The sequence below is a fragment of the Pleurodeles waltl genome, chromosome 5, assembly GCF_031143425.1.
Source record: "Pleurodeles waltl isolate 20211129_DDA chromosome 5, aPleWal1.hap1.20221129, whole genome shotgun sequence".
Classification (NCBI taxonomy): domain Eukaryota; kingdom Metazoa; phylum Chordata; class Amphibia; order Caudata; family Salamandridae; genus Pleurodeles; species Pleurodeles waltl.
This window is the reverse complement of record NC_090444.1, coordinates 888992614-888998401: the sequence shown is the minus strand read 5'-3', so window position 1 is coordinate 888998401 and position 5788 is coordinate 888992614.

Here is a 5788-nt window from a genome sequence, read left to right as displayed (position 1 = left end):
TTTTTATTGTCCCTTGTGTGTAAGTGTTGTGCTGTAAGCATGTCTGTTTGCAAAGCTCTGAGAATGCGTGTGTGTTCGACTGTCTAAAATTTACTGGAAAAATCAGGATGTATGAAGTTGTGTAATCGTTTTATGTGTGATGTGTAATCTGGAATGTAAGTTCTGTCAAAATTTAGAAAACCCAATAGGGATTGGAGTTTTTTTATGGTATTTGAAAGTTGTAACTATGTGTATTTTTCCAAGAATTGTGGCACTAGGCTCTTTCCACACTTGATAGCTCATATCCCACAAACAGGACGCTAAGGAAGGCTATTTTTGTTTTTTTAAATTGAATTTATAGCCAAATTCGCAAATCCTACAACAATTCGGGCTACCCATCTTAGATGTTGTAGTAATTCATCATCCGTGAGATAGATATCATCTACATAGGACAATGCTTCATGGTCAATGTTGTGCAATATTGAAGTCACACGAGCTGCGAACAGTCCTGGACTGTTCTTGTACCTCTGGGGTAAACTACAGAATTTCTTCTGGGAGCCTAGTGCACTGAAACTTGTTAGGTCTCTACTCTCAGGCGCTATATCTTGGCAGAAGAAACCAATGGAAATGTCCAGTGTTGTTTTCTATTTTTTACGCCCTATGTTGTTCATGAGTGCTGTGCTATGTGAGTTTTGTATAGCGTTTGTGCATGTATGACTGTTTAGATGTCTGTAGTCTAAGACTATTGTATACGAATGGTCCAGTTTAGCTACTAGGAATAAGCTATAATTGATTGGTGAGACACAGGGTTCGATTGCGCCCTGGTACTACAGTTGTGTGAGGATTTCCCTCACAGGTGCTTTTGCATCATGTTTTATTGGATACTGGGGTTGTGGTTGGGGTGGATATTTAATAGGAATTACATGATAGGGGGAATCTTTATCCCACCCTATTTGGTTGCGATATAATGTGGGTGCCTGCGCCAATGCCCAATCAATGGCATAGGATTCTCTAAGCTCATCAGGAACAAGGGGCGAGAAAGAAGGTTTGATAACCTCTTCCCCATATGGGCAAGTACGGACAAATTCAGGTGGCCAATCCTTATCGGCCAGTTGAATATTGTATATGTTTACGACGCGGTCCCAAAAGATTGCGTCTATTGTGCATTCAATGTCTCCTTCTAACTGTAATGTTAATTTTTACACCCTAGTTTCAATATGTAAGAAATCATCAGTTGCTTTCACCTTCAGATGCTCTTGAAGATTCCAGCAAACTATTGTGGCCTCTGCCGCGCTGTCTAGTAGAAATAATGCCCACTTATTGTTCTTCAATAGAGCCCTCTTCTTGAGTGGCATGACAAACTGCAACTGCTGCCACTTTTTTCTTTTTAAATTGGGATTTTTGTTGGGGAAGTTTCTCTTCTTTTTTAACAGAAAATTCTGTAGAGCGTTGTGATTCCTGCCTTCGTTTCACGTACTCAGTTCTTCACTCTGACCGCCCACCTCTCTCACTGTGTTTTTCCGGTGAATCCTGAAAGGAACGAGATTGGCGTGTTTCAGTATATTGAAAGCTGTCAGGCGTCTTTATATTATCTTGATTTCTGAGATTATATCTATTCTGTGGGATCTCTGTATGCAGAGATTCTCCCCTTCCTTTTTTAGGTGTTCGTTGTTTTTTATCCCAGCGTTTCTTAGTACCCTCAGAAGCTTGCTTGGTAGAATCTTTATTAGATTTACTCTGTAACTTTGGTTTTGTGGATCTGGCCCCCAGACTATCTCAACCAATATTAGAGTAGGTCGGCGCGATGATCTTTGGCAGCTCATGTTCTTGATCCTGTGGAGGAACATCCCGGAGCCTCATCCTGGAGCTCCAGTGCAACTGCTTCCCCTTTAAGGTTACTTAATATTAGTGAAGATACATTGGCAAAATTGCCTATAGGTTACATCCCCAAGTCGAGGGCTGGGCCATCCCCGTAATCATCTTGAATTTGTTTCAACACTTCTGGTAAATTGGCAAGTGTTGGTGTGCTGTAGTATAAAGCATGGCAAATACCGTGCCCTTTGTATTGCAGTTATCTATTTTGGGAACCATCCCAAATGGCAAGCACATAGTTAATATTATATGCTTATCCTGAGGTCCTGTATACTGCTTCCAGTGCATTTCTTTTTTGAGCTAACCAGAACGGAATCTCTTCTCGTTTGGCGGGTACTTTACCCATGATCGGATGTACAGTTGCAGGATTAAAGCCTGGCGTTACTGCATGTGGTTGCGCCGGAGCAGCAGGTGCTGGGTTTGTATTCAATGTTTGCATTACAAACTTTACTAATCATCTGTATATTGCCGTAAGCTCAGCATATAAGCGACCGTCTTCAGCTAATGTTAGATTCGCTGCAGCAGGGTGAGGTGTATTTGTAGCCAATAAAGGCCAGGTAGGACCATCATTACTTAGAGGACCTAACCTAACATGTAGAATTGTATGGGGTAGGGTGCCATGAAGGCAATTATTATGTTCTTGATAAGATAGAGGTATTTCCAGATATGCAAATGCTCTGTAATGTGCAGGGCCGTTTGTATGTGTATAGTGATGAAGTGTGTTTGTGTTCCCATCAGCTGCTGGAAATGTGACCCAAGATTTAAAAAAATCTGTTCTATAGGCTGGATGAGCCTCAACAACAAATGTAACTGGACCCCCTGGGCCATTAGGCCATGTGCCAATAAATGTGCAGTAAGGGGTGGTCGCACATTGACTGCAATTGCTACCTGTTGAGGGTTCGACATAATGAATAGTGAGTATTGTTCAGAGATGAGCACAACAAATGGGGATTATCCTTTTAGAATTCAAGCTTGAACAACCTACAGCGTTAGTTAGGTACTCCCTACTTAGCTGAGGAGGAAAATCCTCAATACCACGGACGTCTCCGTATATAGTACTGAGGTGCCTTTGTATGTAGGGAGACAGAGATACTAAGGAGGACCCGAAAATTAAAGCCTGACCAAACGTTATCTTAATGAGACTACTGGATTTGAGCTGCAGAATCACTTGCACCGAGGGGTACTGAGTCTGAACCCACTACAGATGACACCTGTTGGCCTAATTCGGGTTTTGCTCCGGCTAACTAGCAGTGCCTCATCTCAACCCAAGAGCAGGGATGATTGGGCAGCCGAGCGCATGACACAATTGATTCCGCAGGAAAATCGTGGTCACTCAGATTGAATCCGTTTCTCTCAGGTACATTAGTCTCACATATACAAGGACAATCAGAGGCAGAATATATTTCAATAAGGTGTTATTGAAGCAACTACATCTTAGATAATAAAGCATGTACTGCAATAACTAGGACAATAAAGCATGACAGGATTAAAATTGTTACAAGGAGAGTGAAGCATAAATAACGTTATCATATTGTCACTAGAATCGTTAAAAATAGCTCCTACCTAGGCTATGTTAGAGCGCAGCATGTTAAGCTCTAATTCTGCCCTTCAGGTCCTTTGGGAAGACATCATCCCTCATACCTGAGCAAGAGGCCTGTAGTTTACATAAGCAGCTGTAGCGAAGAATTCGGCAATCAGCATACAGTCATAGTCATCTGGCTGGAATCTCCCTCTAACGTACATGGGTCAAAGTAGTGTTTTTATAGTAAAACAGCTGATGTTCCAAGAAAGGATCCCTATGTAAGAGTGTGTATGTTTCTATGAACAGTAGAGACAAATCGTTACCACTGTAGCCTTGAGAAAAGCACAGAGTGAAAGAAATGTCTTGTTTAAGAATTCAGTGCTGGCCAAGGCAAAGAACAGCTAGATAGAGAGAAATAAAACAAGACTGCAAATGTGGCTATTGTTAAAATAATAAACAAAACTGAGTAAAATATATCTAGGTTAAAGTGCACAGCGGCAGGCCTAGTTCGCTAAAATAATGTGTATGAAGCTATAACTAATATGGCTACACAACAGGAGTATGCAAGCACTTCGCTTTGACTGGTTGCCTCACTGTGGGAGCCTAGATTATTGAATTCTCTGTTGCAATTGTGCATCACTGTTAGACAGATTTAGTTCCTGACCATATTTGAATGCATATGCCTCTGTGCCTATCTTGAGACCCCATGCTTACTTTATTTCTGGTCCTAGAGTTAATCTTTTAAGCAAGAACCTTTCTCCTCTATCTCATTGGAACCTTCATTTTGTTCTTTTTTTCTGGCACCAGTTGCTTTAACTATCAACTTCACTTCTGAAACTTGTGCTGAACATTAGGGAGTTTTCCTTCAGAAGAACCAAATCTTTCATGATTTCATGATTTGCCTACAATAATCCATAAATGCCTGGCTTTGTATTTGTCATTCTGACTTGCTTGGATTATATTGACAAGCTGTAACCAGGTGAATACTGATTTATGATTAATCTGACCAATTTGAGTTTCTAACTTCACTAATCTGCTAATAAGACTTCATGGTTTGCAAATCTGATACTCTCGGTCATACGTGAGGGACAACTTGTGTTTCACTGCTATTTCTATGTTATTGATCTGTTGATGTTAATTCTCTCTTTGAAAACAAAAATCCATCCACTTGAGTGCAGCTGGGAGTTGAAATTTGCACCAAGGCTTTGCACAGTGCAAACCCCATCCTTTTGCTCTACCAGATGGTAGCAAAGGATGGTTCTCATTCAGACTTAAAGATTTAGAATGTGCCTCAGAGACAGTTGGAATATGTCCCAGTCCCCATTTCCATGATTCCAGGGTCCTCTCTGGAGAATTAACAGTGTTCTGACATTCCTGAAGCAGCTGTAGTGTCCGAGGAGTGTGATATAGTAAGGGTAAGCATCTTTCATTGTGTGTTGTTGAGCGTTGCAGTGTTTGCAGGGTTTGATGAGGTAGTGGTGTGTCCGTTTGAGTTCACAAGGGCTCCGTGTTATAGTGAGATCTGAGATGCTGTTTTGTGTATGTCACTTGTACTATGGAGAAAAACGCACTTATGATAAGAGTTGATGTGGTTATCAGATGAGTTGTAGCCTAAGATCCCGGGATTAACATTGGGTATATTAGGTTGTAATTTGCCTCTTAGGGTATGCGCTGTTGGATTGTGAGGCACCATCGGCCACATAAAAGATAGAGACTTGTTAAACATCTGTGGTGAGGGTGTACTAATTTGAGATTGGTGTTTGGTTAATATTTTTGCGCAACGGAGCAGACCACACTAATCACGGTGATATTCCACTGGTCTAGATTTCACTTTGTGTGTTTTAGAGCACCAGGAGGGCTTTATTCTTTGAACCCATTCAAGTGATTGCAAACTTTGAATTTTCTTTTAGTGGAATAGGCACGAGATTTCGTTTTGGCCCAGATTTGAGAGTGCCTAGCACCAATACATGCATTGTGCCACTTTGTAAAACTTTGCGCTACATTATGCCTGCGCTAGGCATAATGTATGGAAAGGGGGCATCCCCTAATTAGGCCGGGGCGTAAAAATGGCGCAAAGAAATCTAACAGATCTTTTTGCATCATTTTGTTCTGGGATTGTTAACACCTGCTGACAGCAGGCATTAAAAGGAGGCTCCCATTGGTTTTAATGGGCCTCTGGGTGCTTTGCAGCATTAGCGTTGAAATTTGGGGCGCTAATCCTGCAAAGCGCCAAACTAGTATCAAAGATTCTGAAGCTAGTTCCCTAACTACCGTGATGGTGTGCAGTAAATTAAATACGGCGCACACATGATGGCGTTGGAGGGGGCAGTAAGGGGTGCAAGAAAAGTAGTGCTACGCCAGGTTCAGCACCAATTTTCATAAATCTGCCCCTGTGTTTTGAATTTTTGATAACCG